Source organism: Podarcis erhardii (genome assembly GCF_964252035.2).
Source record: "Podarcis erhardii genome assembly, chromosome: 13".
Taxonomy (NCBI): Eukaryota; Metazoa; Chordata; class Lepidosauria; order Squamata; family Lacertidae; genus Podarcis; species Podarcis erhardii.
In genome coordinates, this window is record NC_138502.1 from 27,951,040 (window position 1) to 27,970,384 (window position 19,345).

Here is a 19,345-nt window from a genome sequence, read left to right on the forward strand (position 1 = left end):
GGCACCGGGCACCACTGCACTTAACTGCTTCTGCTCTTGATTTCGGCGTTCACAAATAATGTTTATACAGTGGTAGCTCGGGTTAAGAACTTAATTTGTTCTGGAGGTCCGTTCTTAACCTGAAAGTGTCCTTAACCTGAGGTACCACTTTAGCTAATGGGGCCTACCGCCACCACGCAATTTCTGCTCTCATCCTGAAGCAAAGTTCTTAACCCGAGATACTATTTCTGTAACCTGAAACGTCTGTAACCTTAAGCATCTGTAACCCGAGGTACCACTGTAGATGTTGTGGTGATTCACACTCAGTACCTCTTCCCAGGGAATTCTGGGAACTGTAGGTCTGTGTCATGGACTGCCTGGACACAGAGGAATTGTGGGAGGAGCCAGTTGGGGAGCCACCAAGGGAAGAAGGCTGAGAGCCCGGGGAGCTGTGGTGGGACAACGATGGGGCTGTCAGAGGGAGAAGAGGAGGAAGTGTCGGAAGCTGAGGAGGTGACCGGGGGTTAGTGAGAGGGGAGAGTTTGTGGCAGAAGAGTGGGGTGAGGGAGGCCAAGAGTCAGGTTGGTGAAAAATCAAGGGTGTCTCTCTCCTGCTGCGACAAGCTCCCCTTTACCCTTGTCTCCCAGAACCAGAAGAGGGTGAAGGAGAGGTTGGCTGTACGCAGGTCCATTCTCCAATTGCTTGGGAAAAGCCCTGGTGAGGAGGTGGGGACTGGCAGGTTCGGCAATTGATTTTTACGGAGGAAGACCACTAGGAATGAGCTGCTCTGCTTATTAGGCCTGACACTCAACCAACCCTCCAGAGAATGAGGTTCCCCCCCCCCAATAAAAGAGTAAACTCCTCGTTTGAAGTGTGTGATTACTGATGCTCCTGTGACAAGGAGTCTCCGAACAAATCTCAGCACCTGGGGGAAAAAGTCATGATTGCTTCAGGTGGTACAATGCTGCTCTGCTCTGCAGGATGGGGCCAGTTAGAAATCCCAGCAACCCCTAACAAACAACAGTGCCCCGAATTCTTTTGAGGAGGAGAATGTGCTTTGGAGATAAAAGTATGTACATGGCTTAAGATGATGGCCCCAGTGACTCCTGCATGCACCTCAGGGCGAAGAAAGTGTGTGTTTTCTTCAAAACTGCTGTTCTTCCTTGTATGCAAATTTATCAAATTTCAGTTAAATCTCACATTGACTAATCCATATGTTTTAAATGGGTATCCGGCAGTGGAGGGCTGGCGCCCATTGGGACTTGTAGGGCCAAGGGCATGGAGCCAGAGCCAAGGGGAGCCCACTAAGTATTCTTCTGCCTCCATTCTCCTCCCTGCTGAGTTTTACGAGAGCAAAACTGGGAGGAAGCTGGCAGGCAGAACCAACCCCTGAAAAATCAGAAGGTAGGCAGGCGAAGTCTGGCTGAGGCCGGTGGAGCAGGGCCCTATGTGCCATATTGGACTAGAATGGTGGGGCAGGGCCCCATTTGCAATAGCTTTCCACTAACAGTGCTAAATTAAATTTACTACTACTACTACTACTACTACTACTACTGGAAACCAGGCAGAGGGCCTTCTCGGTGGTGGCGCCCACCCTATAGAGCACCCTCCCACCAGATGTCAAAGAGAACTATACAACCTTTAGAAGACACCTGAAGGCAGCCCTGTTTAGAGCAGCTTTTAATGTTTAATTCTGTTTTTATATATGCTGGAAGCTGCCCAGAGTGGCTAGGACGACCCAGTCAGATGGGCAGGGTACAAATATATTATTGTTGTTGTTGGGTTTTTTTTTAATTATAAACCATCATGCCAATATGAACGTCATTTTAAAAACGTTTTTAAACCATTGGAGACAACCAATAAATGCTGAAATGGTAATTTGCTTCGAATTTGTGTGAGCTCCGCCCCCTCCTCAGTTACTCCACCTGTGAGACCTGGGTTCAAATCCCCACTCAGCCAATGAAGCTCCCTGGGCGACCTTGGGGGCAGCCACTCAACTCTCAGCCTAACTTATTTCACGGGGGTGGTTGTGCGGGTAAAATGGCGAGCAGAAGAACTATGTCCGCCGCCTCGAGCCCCCTGGAGGAAAGGCGGCGTCCACACGCAAGTGAATAAGCAAGTAAGCCTTCGGATTCGCTCCGAGGGGCGAATAATGCGCGGAGCAGCGGCGGCGGCCCTTCCGAAGTGGATCCCGCCCAGAGGAAACGCTGCTTGCTCCGCTTGCCAGCCTGCAAAATCGGTTGCAGCAGCAGCAGCAGCAGCAGCACCTCCTCCTATCGATTTCCGACTCCGGCTTGTGGCAGCGAACTTTGGACTCGCCCTCGCCCTGCCCCGCCGCGTCTCTTCCCGAGCGACCTTTGGCGCCGAATTGGAAGTTTCCAAACAAACCCGGCGCGGCGTCGTTTGGCCGCCTGGTCGTCGCCGCAGCTGTGGGGAGCGCCGAGGGGCCTGGGCGAGGGGGAAGGAGGGTGTTAGGACCCAGTGGGAGCGGACTTCGCCTTGCAGCGTGTGCAGACAGTCCATGCGCTGAGCGAGACAGAGGGGGAATCCTGCCCGCCCCCAAAGGAGGGCTTCCCCCAGGACCTGAGGAGACCCGGCTCCCTCCCTCGGCAGCCCCCCTGGACCTGGACAAGGTAAAAAGAAAGCTCAGCTCTCTGTCCCTCGCTCCCCTCACATGCCAACCCTCCCCGCTAAAAAAATATATCCCTCGCTGCATTAAAGGTACAAAGAAAATGCTTTGCCATTTTAAAAAAATATGTTTTAAACCTTGCTTCTCCCCCTTTTTTCCTCTTGTCTGATATTAGCTTCCACAGCTCCCCAGTCCGCAGATGCTGGTCATGCAGAGATCTCTTCCCACTTAAAAGTTGTGCGCGGGAGGTGAGTAGCTGAATCTGTGACTGTTCCACTTTCGCATCAATTCCCTCTCTTCCTCCTCCTCCTCCTCCCTCAGCGCGCAAAGTGCTCCCCTTTAAATTCAGCCATGGAATCCCCTTTCAGCAGGGAATCCAGATCATCCTCTGTTTAGTTGGGATAATGTTTTTGGGGATTCCCCTCTTGGGAACACAGGTGTGTTTGGTGTTGAGAACTTTGCTTAGCACCTATAGTTTGTCCTACAGTTGGTGCTGAGAAAAACAAGTGTCCAGGCTGGTGGCGTTATGGTGGAGAGTTGACCTTAGAACTGGGTTCAAATGCCGCTCGTCCATTCATGGTGTCTTGAGGTAGCTCATGGTCTCTTAACAGACTGGGGGTAGAAACATCATGCGCACACTTGAGAGGTATAGCAAGATCAGTGTTCGAAACTCCCATTGTTTTGCGACGTGGAATTTCATTAGCGCAAGCAGTTTCTGAGCTTTGGGCGCAGTACTGCGCCTAAAATTTCAGATTAAAACTGTAGAATGGAAGGAAAGGAGGACCTTTTTCTGCCTCCCCACTTCCAGCTACTCTCTGAAGACTGGAGAAGAGACCCTCTTAAGAATATTAGGGGGGTGGGCAGGGGAAGGACTAGACCGTGTGAAAAATGAACATATTTTAGCTGCAGTTCATTCATTTTCAATAATGTAACTGGCTGTACTTTTGAATAAATAAGGTATACTATTCATTGTATCAAATTGTAGATTTCAACGGAAGTCTCATAAAGTTCAACGAAAAAAGCAGAAGACCCAGTGGATCAGTTCATTCTCTAGTCAGTTCATGCATGAGGTCCATACATGTAAAAGTATCTATTCCACCTGTCTGTTAAAAGAGTCCAATAATCCACATGAAGGGTTATTACAGTTCCACAGAATCCTTTCGCAGAGTCTAAGACAAGGATTTCCTTTTTTTTGCCATCCTAGGCTTCATCGCAGAGTCTAAGACAAGGATTAGCCTTTTTTTGCCATCCTAGGCTTCATCAGTAGAACAGGCTCATATGTAATATTGCAACCACTACTATGCAGTAGGATCCACTATCCTGTAATATTACAGGATAGTGGACCTTATTAACAGACAGGTGGAATAGACACTTTTACATGTATGGACCTTATGCATGAACTGACTAGAAAATGAACTGATCCACTGGGTCTTCTGCTTTTTTCGTTGAACTTTATGAGGTTTCTGTTGAAATCTACAATTTGATACAATGAATAGTATACCTTATTTATTCAAAAGTACAACCGGTTACATCTTGTGTATTTATTGAGTATGTTTCACGTAACCGTAGGTTTGTTGTTGTTTTGGTTCATTCATTTTCAGCTTTGTATTCTTGCTATAAAAAAGCGCTCCTAGACATTCCATTGTTGCTCCCATAACCCAGGTTTAAGGTGCCATTTAGCTCCAAGCTTTCATATCTCAAGTTTCTAACACTGGAAAAAATGTACATTAAAAAAAAATAATCATACGAGTGGCTAGCATGTAGTCCTCTAGGTGTTCTGAACTACAGCTCCCATGAACCCTAGCTAGCATGGCCAGGGTTGATGGGAGTTGCAGTTCAACCATGTCTGTAGGGTGACAGATTAGTTGCCCCATTTCAAATGGGGAGCTTGAGGTCAGTGTCCCACACGGCAAGTTAGCAGCTGTTGATCAAGCTCCCATGATCAACTCCTTAGCAGCTTAGGCCTCCCTCGGGCCCCATTTGCCCTATATGTTTTAAAACAGTATCATACCACTTTAAACAGTTGTGGATCTTCTCCCAGAGAACCTTAAGGGAGCTGAGAGTGGTTACGAGACCCGTATTCCCCTCACGGAGCTACAATTCCCAGAGTTCCCTGGGAAGAGGGATTGGCTATTAAAACCACTTTGGAAACTGTTGTTCTGTCAGGGGAATAACAGTCTCCTTTCATCTTTCAGATAGCTTAACAAACTACAGTTTCCAATATTCTTTTTTGGGGGGTGGGGTGGGGGGGCAGGAGAAGATCCATGGCTGCTTAAAATTGTATCACACTGCTTTAAATGTGTAGTACAGATGGGTGCCTGTGTATTTTTCTTGGCTGTGTTGAACGGATGTGTGGGTTCAAATCCGTTTCTCATCATAGATTGCTGATGCCATTGGGCAGGTCCCCTTTGCTGGCCTCAGTCAGGGCCAGCCCTGCCATTAGACAGAATGAGATAGCTGGCTCAGGTGGCAGACGTGGTGGGGGCAGAGAGCAGCATTGAGGGATTGTAGGAAAGCGCTGCTGTGCCGCACCCTGCTAAGCTAGCCTGCATCCCTTAGGGGTGCTCCAGTGTTAGAAGAGTCAGCTGCTAGTTGAGTTGGCAACTGTATATAGATATGTAGGGGGGGGAGTGCTGCTGCCACCTTTACCTTTGCCTCAGGCAGCAAAATGGCTTGGCTCCAGTTACCTCATCTGCGAAATGCCCGATTAGTTATGCCCCAGTCTTTGTAGGGATTTTGCAAGGCAACTCAAGATAGAGGTGCTTAAGCACATTGCACAATAAAAGTGATTTGTGTAGATGACTCAGCCTCGTGAGATGGGGAGGCGAGACGCACAACGTCTGCAAGAAGTGCTGACTTATACAATGGCCTGGTTTGTGCTCAGTGTACTCCAATTTCCACCCACACATCCTGGCTTCATACTCTGCCCCCCACATACAACCTCCCCAAAACTTACGCCCTCTTATTTGTGATGTTTCCGAGACAAACTCACAAATTTGTACTAGGGTCTTCCGTCTTCCTAGCAGGAAAGAAAAATCAAAACAATCCCCAGGAGTCAATAAAGCTTATAGAGAATTATTGTTATTGTTGTTATTGTTAATTCCACCCATCTGGGTTGCCCCAGACACACTGGGCGGCTTTCAGCAAAATAAAAGAACACCATAGGGGTTACTCTCTGGTAGTGCTGGTTGGGGTTGATGGAAATTGTATTCTAATACATCTAGAAGGAACCAGGCTGCTATAGGAATGGCTAAATAATTTGGGACTTTTGGAGTTCTGGGGTTAGGGAGAGGCAACAGCAAATAATATAAAGGGAGAACAAAGTGGAATATGAGGGAGAGAGAAGAATGAAAGAAAGAAAGAAAGAGAGAAAGAAAGAAAGAAAGAAAGAAAGAAAGAAAGAAAGAGGGAGAGGCCTTGCGCTGGGTGCCTTCAGCAAGTAAAGTGAGATGGGTGGCTGCAAGGGAGAAAGGGCCTTTTCCGTGGTGACACCTCTTCCCTGGCTTTGAAAATACCACAAAAATGTAGTAATGTGAATCCTTCTTCAATTCAGATCTTGCGTTCTCTAGGAAATGTCATCTGACATTTGCGGTTTATAACAGCTACTATAAACCAAAGTCCATGATTGTAATATTTTGTAGTTTGCTGTTATATAAAATATCAAAACACAGAATGTTGGCTCCTCCCCACAGAGGCATACCTGGTGCCTTCCTTATGATCATTCTGGTGCCAGACTCCCCCCCCCCTTTATTCCCCTAGGTCTTACTTAATCAAACACAATCAACTATGATTTTACTGTTTTGAACCACTGTTTATGTGCTGTGTTGAATTTTCTTGGACCTTCTGGTTTTATTCTCTCGTCTGAATTTATTTATTTATTTTAAATTCTGCGAGCAATTTTATGATATGGTTATTTTACTATGTATTTCCATAGTATTTTATATTTCTAGGTTTGTGAGCTATACAGAAAGCAGTGTTACTGGGTAAGCATATGCAAATTATAGTAAATGGATCAATTTTCTCTCCCTCATAATTCAAGAATTCAAGGTCACCCAATGAAGCTGGTGTTTCTCCCCCAGGATTGCTAAAGTGAAGTTTTTCTTTCTGTAACTTATATTCTTATCAGCAACTACCATGAGAGATGGTGAAAGCCCCTGCTTAAGATACCCTTTCTAAAGGATAATTCAAAATTGTATCAGTGGCTATTTGCTATAGCAGCTAAATGGAGATTCCATGTTCAGGAACATCATGGCTCTGAAGCCTAGATGTTAAGGGCAGATAGTTTTTTGGGGGGAAGGAAGAAAGTCAGTAGCTGAGAATACATTACTGAAAAACTTCAGCTGTTTGGGGTGGGGGGTGTTGGTTGAACGGGGATGTTGAGGGTTGGCTCTTGGCTTCACCTATCTTCTCTTTCCATAATCTTTTGCAATGTCTGCTGAAGTCTATGTTATGATGCTCTGACTCTGACGTGTAGATAAACCTGGAATAGTGACATGAGCTTGTGGTTCTGATCAGAGCATCTGGTATGTGTCTTTTCCCTAAATTATTATGATCGAAAGCCTCCATCTTCTTCTTACCCCCTGCTTCTATCGTATTTGGTGTCTTGGTTGTGGGGATGGGGGAGATGGTAATGGCTGCTTAGAGAGGTGGGGAGAACCTACGAATCGCAGCTCCTCCAACTTCCACTCTTTAAACATAGGTCACTTCTAGGCAATCTGTTTATCGAGCAGTCAACCCGGTTCATTTGCATAAAGTTTGTGGGAAGGCTAGACAGCATTGGCTATTTATTGAACCTCCGGGGTGGTTAAGCAATTGTTATCTCACACTTTCCAGTGCAGTTTTCCCATCACTTGACATATTGCAGAAAAAGGAGGGTTGGGGATTTCTTTGCGGGGGAGTGAGAGTGGGCTTGTTGTGCAAGGATGCCAAATCAGCTTTAATTGCTCAAACTGAATTTGCTGGAATCCGACCCCCAAAGTAGTAGCAACCTGGAAGTGCACTGATTCACTTCTACATGAAAAATCACTGGATTTCTCATAGCTTTGCCTTGCCAAGCAAGGTGTGTCGGGCTTCGTCACTATGTGGTTTTAGGTGGCTGGTAAAGACATGTTTGCTGGAAAAGACCTTTCAATTTTTATTTTGTGTGTGTGTGTGTGCTTGGTTGTGTTTGAATTATTAGTGTGGATGATTTTGATTTTTAATATAACTGGGTGTCACTTGTAAATTGCTTCACATTTGAAATATTGTTTTTGGTGCTATGACTTGCCAGCCGTCTTGAGTTCCCTGGAAAGGAGGAAGGATATAGGTCGTGGGGTTTTTTTAAGTATTTGATGCTTGACTAATCACAGTTGTCTGTGTGTTTGTGAAGGGACTCTACAGAAAGCCAGAACTGCGAGTGGTGGCCTCTTTTGACCCTGTTTCTTCACTCTGCCAAATCACTCTTCATCAGCTTACACAAACAGCAAGTCCACTTCCCAGCATATCTGTATTGTGGTGGTTGCCGCTGTCAGGAGCTCATCCTACACTTGAGTAGGACCCTGGTAGAGACACATGCCCAACTGGCATGTTCTCTCCCTCCTGGTTGATCATTCGGGAGCTTCAAAAGCTTTCTTCAGCCCGAACATCACAGCGACCGATGCCAACAGACATCGGCACACTTAGGGATCCGCAGTCTTCACAGCTTGTGTGACATACCTCAGCAACTCAGCATTTTGGCTAATCTACTTTATTTACATATAAACACACACAGAGCACTGCAACATGGCTCCCTCTCTCTCTCTCATCAGACAGCAAAGAGAAAAAGAACAAAGGACAATAGTCCCACTTCACGGAACACAGTAACACAAATATTCTGTCTCTGTCACTTCCCACTCTGTGGAGTCAAAACATATACCGTCATGTGATAGACAACAATTGCATGACTGCAATCATGGAGCAGGAATTCTAAGAGCCGCATGTGCGCATGGAGGGCCTTAACTGTGCGTCCCCCCAGTCCCTCCACCTTTGCAAAGTGGACTAGCTACAGCCAGCTCCAAACTGTTGTTTTGTGGATAGGTGTTGCCAAGCGGCCTGTGAAATCTATGGCATTCTCTGTGGCAGCCTCTTAAATTGTGGGACTTCCTCTCCGCATAAGTGTGTCTGGCACCTTCACTGTGCAGCTTTTGGCATGTGCTGAAGATGCACTTCTTTTACCCTGGCTTTTTGACCCTCGAAGTGTGTATTTTTGGAGCCCACCTTATTTATGTGATTGTAAAGTTGCTTTACACTGTTTTGAATATTGTGTTTAAATTGTTGTAACTTTCCTTTGGACTTTAGAGTGAAAGGCAGGTAAATAATGATGATGACGACAACAACAACACAAGGTCCAGTGGCTCGTGTAAATGGCTATTAATGGGCAAAAATTAAGTCTGTGTGTGTTTGCAAGCTTTTCGTGCTACGTAGAATTCTCCCTTGGCAGTGAAATGGTGTCTGTGTCCTGCCCCAGTGGGCTGGGAGGGTGCTCCTGTGCATTTATTTATCCCTCTGCTGACAGCGGCAGAAGCTTCCTCTCTTACTCCTCCTCCTCCTCCATGTTGTCATCATCATCCTGCGAAGCCACAAGCTGCTAGCGGCAAATCTGGGTCATGAAGATGGGGGAAAGCAAAGAGGCCCGGCTGCTTTTGTCAGTGGAATATAGAGAAAACATAAGCGATAGGGATGGCTGAGAATGGGGAGCCTAGAAGAGCAGATGTTATCATAGAGGCAGCGGACCTGTGGCCGTCCACATGTTGTGGACTACAACTCCCATCATCCCTGACCGTTGGGAGATTCTGAATGGGGCTGCCTTGAGCTGTAATTTAAACAAACCCCTGTGTTGCACAATATGAGTCAGCAATATCAAAAGCAACACGATGGCCAGAAACAATTACAATATGAAAAACTTTATGGAATAATTCAAAACATCAAAACTTAACAAACTGAAGTCTCTGAAAGTCCTTAAATGAATCACGGTGCCAGACTTTACCCAGCAGAGAACAAGCTGTGAAGCTTTGTATAATCAGCAAATGTCCAGTTCTGATGTCCAACTCTGAGCTCTGTTGCACAGTGTTTCCGGATAACAACTACTGTTTCGTTGAATTCTTCATCGGCCAATTAGTTCAACACTCAATATATGTAATTTCTTCATTAACCAATCTTTTTTCAAATAGATATAATATACATGAGAATGAAAAATACTCTGGAACATCGCATGAGTGTTGAACTAATTGGCTGATGAAGAATTCAAAGAATTCAACTTTTATGCATCCGTAACCACCTGTTGGAAGACTCAGAAAAGACAAAGAGAAAGTACTTCTTTTTCCCCACTGTGCAAACTTAAAACCATGGCATTCGCTCCTACGGGACGATGTAAATTGGATGGGTTTAAAAGGGGATTGGAACGAGTTCCTGGAAGACAAGGCTCTCATTGGCTACTAGCGATGATGGCTTGGTCCTATCTCCACTTTCAGAGGCAGCATATCTCTGAATGCCAATTGCTAGGAAAGCGTAGTTGCAGTTAGGTTCTGCGTGAGAGCCTCCCATAGGCATCTAGTAGGCCACTGTGAGAACAGAACGCTGGACTAGAGAGGCCTTTGGCCTGACTCGCCGGGCTTTTTGTGCATGTTTTATGTCACAGTGGTACCTCGGGTTCAGTACTTAATTCGTTCCAGAGGTCCGTTCTTAACCTGAAACTGTTCTTAACCTGAAGCACCACTTTAGCTTATGGGGCCTGAGGCAGTTGGCCAGTTGTACGTTGGCCTTGTGCTGCCATTGGGCGCAGAATGCAGCCAGGGTTACCCTCAGTGTGTGTGTGTTTATTCTGCCCTAAGTGAATTAAAATCTACCCACCGCTTCCCCTGACATGTCCTGTCATATGTCTGGGGGCCCCATGGGACTCTCCCCAGAACTCCCCTCTTGCTAGCCCTCTTTCCCACCTTTCCTGAGTGCTTTTGCCTAGCTGGAACATGTGCTGGAACACCCAAAATGTATCTTGGGGAGTATGTGACTGTGTGCAGCAACTAGCTACTGTTGTACAAGGGCAATCTGCCCATTTCTGCCTCTGTGCCACCCACCAGTGCTGAAAGCTGACCAAAAGTGAAAACCCTCAGCGCTGCCAATACGAAGTACACAGGTACCAGGCGCCATGTCAGCAAGTTCCCCAGACTCTTAGCTCTTCTGTATACAGTGGTACCTCAGGTTACAGACTCCACTAACCCAGAAATAGCACCTCAGGTTAAGAACTTTGCTTCAGGATGAGAACAGAAATCGTGCAGCAGCAGCAGGAGGCCCGATTAGCTAAAGTGGTACCTCAGGTTAAGAACAGTTTCAGCTTAGAACAGACCTCCAGAACGAATTAAGTTCTTAACCTGAGCTACCACTGTATTCCTGTTTCCATAGGACAGAGCCGGCATACTGAAGGCTTGTGGGCCACCCTCATCCCCCCTGCACCTGGTTCACCAGCAGAGATGGTCTCTCCCACATTGCTGCTCCCAAGCATCACTGGGGTCCACCGCTGTTAAACACAAGGTGCTAGTTTCTGAGTTGGCAGAGTAGGCGTCCATCTTTCAGTCTTCCCAGCTCTGAAGAGGAAGACACCTCTGAGGGCTCTGGACTCTGCAGGAGCCCCAGGGATGTTCCTCCCTTCGGCATCAGGAAGACTGAAGGATGGCTGCATGCCAGCTCACAATCGGTATGTGTGTGTATTACTATTTGGTTGCGTTGCATGGAGTGTGGGCTGTGCGGTTTCACAAGCATATTCCCCAGAAAGCATTGTCCACCTTGGTCCCCTCCAGGCTTTCTTTTGGACTATGGATCACAGCAGCCTGAGAGGGATGGGAGTTGTAGTCCAGAACATCTGAACTCTATAGTTGAAACTCTTAATGGAGCTTTCTGCTGCTGCTGGTTTTCAAAACCAAATGAATCTTTTTCTGTTGCGCTGCCCGTCGCTGAGAAAAGCAAGTCAATAAAGCATTAGCAATAGTTTCCGCCAGAAAGTAAGACAAAGTTGATTGTGAAAGAGAGTCTTCTGTCTTGAAACCCTTCTCCAGTAACCTCCAGCTGTGCTTCAGTGGCCTCAGCATGATGTGCCCTGAGTGGAATAAGCTGGGGTTCCTGTTGGGGCCACACTCTGAAGATGTGTGCTCACGATTTCACATGTTTCAGAACTGAATCTTGGTTCTGGCTGTAACCCTCAGCTTGAGCGTGCCTGACCAGGCTCTGTTGAAAAGGCGTTCTGTCCATAGCTGTCAACTTTCAGATTTGAAAATAAGGGATCAGCAGCCTCACCTGTCCCGGGGACAGTCTACAGGATATCTAACAATCCGGGATAGCAGCAGGAAGCAGCAGGAAATGGCGCTGGAATAAGGGAATTTTCTGCAAAAAAAGGGGAAGGTTGACAGCTATGATTCTGTCTGAGGCAGCGAGAAAAATCCCAGCTGCAGTCCTTGCTCTTCCGTGGCTTATTCGGGCATGAAACTTGCTAGGCGATGCTGTAGCAACAGAGGGGTGTGTACGGCTGCAGTGGGGGCTGATCCATTGAGGCAAAGGGGGTCCTGCCCCACCCACCTCATGCTTGATTCCTCCAGCCCACCTATCTTCATACTTCCAGCGAGTCCAAAAGGTGGTCCTGGCTGCCAGCTTCCCTGCTCCTTAGTCTCGGTTTCGTTGCTGTGGAACTCAACAGGCAGGAAGATGAGGATGGGGACGAAAAGTAGAACTGTTTGTGTCTTGTTCTCATTAGCTCAGGCTCTGTGTTGTTATTGGCTCTGGCTCTCTGGCCTGCCTGTCTCCCTGCCTTCTGCCCCAACATCCCCAAACAGCAGAAGCCACGGCTGATGATCAGATCTCAAAGAGTGGTCCAAAGCAGGGAGGGAAGTGGGGCTGAGCTAATGGGAGCTGGGTGGTGGCCCTTTTTTATTTTTGCAGCTCTCCTTTCCCCCTTCCATGACCCACTTTCCCCTCTTTTCTGTGCCTGAGAGTGTCTTGGAGGGGAAAGGGCTTGCAAAGTCTTGGCTTTTTCCACCCCCACCCCCTCCTCCCTTGATGTGGGGCAATCCTCCTCTCGCCACTAGTGCTAAGTGGAGGCTGCGTAGAGGGTGTCCTCTTGGGTGCCAAACTCCCTTCCTTGGAAGGTCAAAGCTTTGCGTCTTCTTGTGATAGAAAGAAAGAATGCGAAGTGGGGAGGGGAGGGATGAGATGCCAGTTATCCTGTCCTCTCCCCCACCCCCCCATCCTGCTCAGCTGCCCGCTTCTGTGTCCCTGTGGTTTCAGCCGACCAATTGAATGTCTGTGTGAGCTAATCAGATCTGACAGCTGAGAAAATACTATGTTGGCTTTTAAGGCCAGAAATTGACAGAGAGAGTGGGGAACGGGCGGGGTGGGAGGCATGGTACGAAAGGAAATGTATGTTTTGTGTGCAGACCGATCTTAAAGGGGGGAGGCTTTCCCTGACTACTTGGTTATAGAATGCTATAGAGTCTACCTTTAGGTGCTGGAAGTTCGAAGGAGAGGAAATTGGGTTTGGATACTTGCAAGGCGAGGCCCTGCGCTGTTTCTGAGCCCAGGCACCACTGCTTCCTGCAGCGGGGAGTTCCAGTGGTTTGCAAGAGAAGCATCCCCTCTCAGGTGGAATGGGTGCTGGGCAGCTGGTGTAGGAAGGAGGGTCGGGCAATAAGCAGAGAGTTGAGGAACAAAGAGGCTGCCGTGGAAAGCCCCTCTCCTCTCCTGCATTCAGGTCACCTCCATGCCATACATTTAAAGTTCATGGCTTCCCTCAAAGCATCCTGGGAACTGTAGTTGCAAAGAAATACAGCAATTTGCTTCTGAGGCTTTGCAAGTAACAGGCTTTCTCTTGCTCATCAGTATCATTTATATCATTTAATTTGCCGTCACCCAGAGGTGGGAAAACTTCAGGCTTGTAGGATCTACTATTTTTTTACTAGAGCACCAAGATCCACCAACTAGTGCTTGTTGGAGAATAAATCCATTTAGAAACAACACATTCTGAGCCCATGGACTTGTTCTGAATATCGGGACGGAGTAGAGTGCTCAGTCTTTTCACACCAAAGTCAACTCCTGGTTCCCCCTGCATACACACATGCACACGTGCTTCATTCATTTCAGTGGTGTTATTTGGGAAATTTCACAAAACATTTTGCATTGGTTCATCCTACTGACTGCTAGAGATGATTTCCGAGGTGTCTTCTTTTGTTGTGCATAAATACACAGGTTATTTATTTCCCCTCCAAGACCCAGAGGAATATAGTTGTCTACTACCTCTGTTTGCTTGTGTAGCTAGAAGAATAATCAAATCATGGCTTAATTATTCCCGGGCCTTTCTAGTGAACTGACTGGGGAAGTAAGTCTATCCATATGTTGGGCTTCAAAATTGTGAGCCTTGTCAACTGAGGCTGTCTCTATTAAGCTAGAAATACGCAAAAGAGTTGTCTCCGAGCATATATAGAGTGTTCTTCTGTTGAATTGGAACACCAACCACTTGGATATTTGGGGGAGCTAGACTTGACTTGCTGATTTTAGGGAATTGAACTTGATAGCGGGATTTAGGCCCGGCACATTAAACCTAGTAATAAAAGAACATAAAAATGAAAGGGCTGTACTGAGAGACAGCAATATCTGAAGGTGTGGGAGAAAGTGGGTTGATGTTGTGATAAAGCAGAGTTGCCACTGGGTGTCGCCATTACTCAGTATAAGAGAGAACTGTTTTGGGGTACAGATAGGTAGCCGTGTTGGTCTGCCATAGTCAAAACAAAAAAAATTCCTTCTAGTAGCACCTTAAAGACCAACTAAGTCAGTTCTTGGTATGAGCTTTCGTGTGCATGCACACTTCTTCAGATACACTGTGGTGAGGTTGATGGACTTCCATTTCATGCGGCTCAATGTGGTGCCTTCCATAGTTCCAGTTACAGATAGGTAGCCGTGTTGGTCTGCCATAGTCAAAGCAAAAAAAATTCCTTCCAGTAGCACCTTAAAGACCAACTAAGTCAGTTCTTGGTATGAGCTTTCGTGTGCATGCACACTTCTTCTTGGTTTTATTTTTTTTCGTGTGCATTTTTTTTTCCGTGTGCATACACACTTCTTCTTGTTTTGGGGTAGACACCCTGCTTCTTCTTGTTTTGGGGTAGACACCCTGGGTGTGGACGTGGGTGAGAGCGCAGAGTGTGCTGGACACATCCAGCACCTACCAACCAACATGCAGTGCGATGTCCAATTCTTAAAGAGCATACTTCCTCACCCCCTCAGCTTTTCCCTCAAGCCCCCTGAGCTGGTATCTGATCTGGGGTACCATTGCTATGCATCTCGAGAGTGTTGTTTGGGGTTCCATGGATTCCTCAGGTCACAGTGGACTGAAACCCAGGCCTGGCTCCCCTTGCTTCATGTACCAGGGCCACCCCGCCCCTTCCCACTGGCAAACAGCTGATGTCTCGCTGACCTTTCGCCAACTTGGCAATGAGCAAAGGTTGTGGCTTGGAGCCTGATTGGAGCGGGGGCACTGGGGAGATTTCCTAGCCAAGGATTAACTAATGGCTGTCCAGGCGGGGGAGGGGGGGAGCCCTTTTTTCAAACATGACAATCCGGTATAGCCCCTCTTTCCAGGAATGTGAGGCTTTCTCTTCTACCCATCAGAAGTCCCCCAAATTTCCTGGGTTTTCAGAATAGTTTGCCTTGAGTCACTTGCTCCAACCCCCCCCCCAAAAAAGCCAGCCCTTGCTCTAGCCCAATAGATCACATTTGCTTTCCAGGGGATTCGGGAAAAGCCCCCTCCATTTAGATTCCCCCAGGATCATGAAGTTCCAGTTTTCCAGATCTGTTTCTACAACTCCATGTTCTCGGGGGAAGCAGAAGTAATGCCCCCAGAATCCTCCGCTCTGTCCCCCTGGACAGGTATTTCCAAAGGTCCCAAAGGTGACTTTGCTCCCAGGGTCCTTTGCTCTTACCGATTCCACCTACTCCAGAGCACTCCCAAATCCCAGCTCCTGCATGCCTCGCTGTAACCCATTATTCCGCTTCTCTCCCAGAGCTGCCGGGAGAACCCAGGAGGAGTCCTGGCTGCTTCTTCCCTCCCCAGATGAGCTGAACGCGTTCCCTCCACACCCTCCACGACTAAGCAGATAACACCCCCCCAGTGGCTATTTATAGTCTACGGTCCCTAGTGTGTGTGTGTGGTACGTGCTCGGCAGCATAAGAGGCTGCCACGGAGGGAGGGAAATGCGCGCCAGGTTCAGATCAGGATTCTGGCCTCTTCAGGGAACATGGCGTGTGTGCCAGCTGCTTGGCACATCCTCCAATCCTCCATCTCGTTGCTATGGAGACTGGCTCTGCCCTGGGGAGTCCCCGGGCAGCGCAGTGCCTCTTGTGGGGTGAAAATAGAGGTGGGGGGGGGAGAGAGAGAGACAGTGGACTGGAGTGGGGGGCACCGAACACACACTTCCTTTCCTCCAAGACATCCTTAGTGAGACAATGTTCCTGAGGTGTGTTGACAGTGGCCACTAGTTAGGGCGAAGGGGGCCCTTCCTCACCACCCTCGGTCCGCCCCAGATGCCCTCTTCCTTCCAGACGTTCTTGCTCACATCTAGTCCAGATGGTGGCACTGCTTGGCAGCTTTTAAGCATCAGGGTTGCCCCCTGTGAAACTGAGCAGGAAGGAATGGGATGGGGAAAAGAACTGGAATGAGTTGGCTGTGGCTCCGGCCTACTGCTGGCCTCTCTACCTGCTTCCGTACAATTGGGCAACAGCCACCACTCTACCTTACGGGTAGGTAGATAAATCTATAGATTCCATAGATAGCAGCCTTTTTCTTTGGAATAACAGCTTTACACTGAGTAGGCAGGGGTACCCAGGGCTGGCAAAGGGAGTCAAACCCGAAAATGCAATGCCAAGACAGGGAAACGATTGCTTCAGAATCAAAGCAGTTTAACAGTGCTGGGAGAAAGGGAAGCAAACTGTAGCATTCTCTGGTGGAGGGGGGAGATTAAAGAACATTTTCCCATCTCACTTCCTGGTTTAAGGGGTGGGTGGGGAAACTTAGTGGCAGAGCTCATAGTTTCAATGCACAAGAATCCAGGTTTTAGCCCCTGGCATCTCTCGTCAAACAAGGATCTCGGGTAGCAGGGATTTCTCAAAATCCCCTTTCGCTGAGACCACTGCAAAAAGTAGACGCCACTGGATTACGCGAACCAACGGTTTTTCTCGTTCCACTTGTTTCCAAATGCAATGTTGACCCAAAAGGACAGGTTTTCTGGTGTTGTCATAACCTGATAGTTCCAACTCACATCAAGCCATCCTAAAAACAACACAACTTGGGAGTAGAGGGGGACTCTTGCTACAATTGCACACATTGGAAAGGGCCAGGTCACATTACCACAAGGTTTTGTACATGGATTCAGAAACATCAGCTGGTTCAGCATCTGGTGGTCAAACTTGGGGTGGTTAGATAGACTGAATATATTTTGCCACTACGTAATTACCCTAACTGAGCAACCAGCATGGTTACGGGTGCAAACTGGAAAATCGTAATCCAAAACGGAGTAGGACAAGGGTATCTGAAGGACCATCTTCTATCTTGGATCTGTCTGCCTGCTGGTCATTAGAGGCCCTGATGTAGATTGTGGAACACCTTCTCAAGAGACATTTGCTTGCGGCTTATTCTTTTCTCTTTCAGGTGCCAGATCAAATCTGTTTTATTCCCTCAAGCCTTTGATAATAATAATAATAAATAATAATTTTTTATTTATATCCCGCGCCCTCCCCAGCCGAAGCCGGGCTCAGGGCGGCTAACAACAATAAAATAACACAACATTCTAAAGCCATTCTGGTATGTAGTGGTTAAGAATGCTGGACTACGACCTGGAAGACCAGGGTTCAAATCCTCCCTTAGCCATGAAGCTCACTGGGTGACCTTGGGCCAGGCACTTTTTCTCAGCCCAACCCTACCTCACAGGGTTGTTGTGTGGATAAGATGAGGAAGGGAAGAACCATATATGCCACCTTGGGCTAATTGGAGGAAAGGTAGGGGTATGAATCGGATAATAAATAAATAAATGTAAAATTTGACATACTGCTTTTTTTTTTTTTACTCTGCTGCTAGACTTGCGTTCGACTTCAATTGTTCTTTTTTTTTCTTTCAAATATGTATTTGGGTTAGCTGTTGTTTATTTTGAACTGCCTTTTGGGGAGAACTAGTGGAAAGGTGAGGTGTAAATATTTTAAATAAATAAATAATAACCAGGGCAGCTTATGGAGCCATGAATACAAACATACAGTACAAAATGGAGCCATGAATTAGTGCCATCCTCTGAGTTACTACTACTGCAGCCAAGCTTCTGACCCTGTGCGGCTTTCTTTCACTTTGTTCGCATTTCCAGACTGTATTGCAGGTGTGGAGAATACCAGAGCCGCATTGATTCCAAGGTAACTTTTCAGGGGCCACATGCCCAGTGCCAGAAGCAAAAACAGGTGGCGCAACCAATGTTAATTCATTCACACACCCCTCTCTATCCTCCATCCCTGCAAGTGAGAAGTATTATCAGAATCAAAAGAAACAAAACTCTCAAGGGGTTTGCAAAGCAGGGCTGGTGAGGAATGTGGCCCAGGTAAAGAAGCCTAGAGAGCTGCACTTGGCTCCCACCCCACCCCAGTCCCTATGCCTTCCTACCATGCTGTCTTCACTACAGTACTTTGCTTTCAGCCAGCCCCTCGGCCTGTTCTGCGCAATTGCTGTACCCCCAGAGCTTGCTGTATTCGGAAAGCATGTCTTTGTTTGTTATTGTGGAGTGCTCTTCAATCTTGTTCTCCTGTCTTGCTTTTCCTTGCAGCTGTTGTGCCCCTTGAGGTGGATTGTTATTTTCTATTTTAAAGAAAAGTGGGAAAGTGGCTCGGAAGTAGCGGTCTGTGTGCAAGGCGATCCTGAGGATCCATAGCAGAGGAGGGTGGGGTTTGGAGGTTTGTTTGTCTTTAATGCAGATTCTCAGTTCCATCTGACTTACCCGTTATTATTACAGCACACTGCCTCATGTCCACTTTCCCTCGCTCCATCTGCCTCTGTCCTCAATTCTCTGTTTGGTTCACCCAACTAATCTTCTTCCATGTTGTCCAAGGCTGATCGATCCATGTATTTGTTGCAAATTAGGAATTTCTTCACCCCCCAATAATTCCCAACACTGATTGCAACAACAACAACAACAACAACAACAACAACAACAACAACAACATTCAAGTTCAGACCCCTCCAATACTCCTGCCACCTTCCTATGTCTAGACAGGGCCTGAAGGGGCCTAGGAAATTCCTCCAAGTCTCTTTTCAGCCAGGCTCGCTCGCTCCAAAACCCATGCTCTTGGGAGATAGCAGGCTGTAAATTTAAAATTAATTAATGAAATGGGCCTAGGTGGGCCTAGGTACCTAGACCCTGCCCCCAGCCCTAGCCTCCTCTTCTGAACTTTAGATCCCGTTCTAGTTGATGATAACACTCTACAACCTTGCCTTGCGGTTATTACTGTGTCTACCCCATTCTCCTCAGAGCTCCAGCAACGTTAGCATTTAGTTTTAATTTACCCAGTCCTTCCCCCCCACCCCCCTTTAAAATTTCCCCATTAGTATTTCATACAGACCCTCTCCCATCAGCATAGCCCACCAAAGCCCTCCAAATTGTAGCGGCGGTGGGGAGGGACCCAGAATATCTGATACATGCACAGCCCTAGTGTGTA

At 47.3% G+C, this 19,345-nt stretch overlaps 1 protein-coding gene across 1 annotated transcript in view; it reads left to right on the top strand.

Annotated features, from left to right (window-relative positions):
* The first annotated feature begins 2,438 nt into the window (after nt 1-2,438).
* RARA (retinoic acid receptor alpha) overlaps nt 2,439-19,345 on the top strand; it is a 186,876-nt gene continuing 169,969 nt past the window's right edge. The window contains exons 1-2 of the mRNA XM_081838030.1: nt 2,439-2,612; nt 2,784-2,856. The gene's annotated coding sequence lies outside the window, so the exon portion shown is untranslated. The remainder of the gene's footprint in view (nt 2,613-2,783; nt 2,857-19,345) is intronic.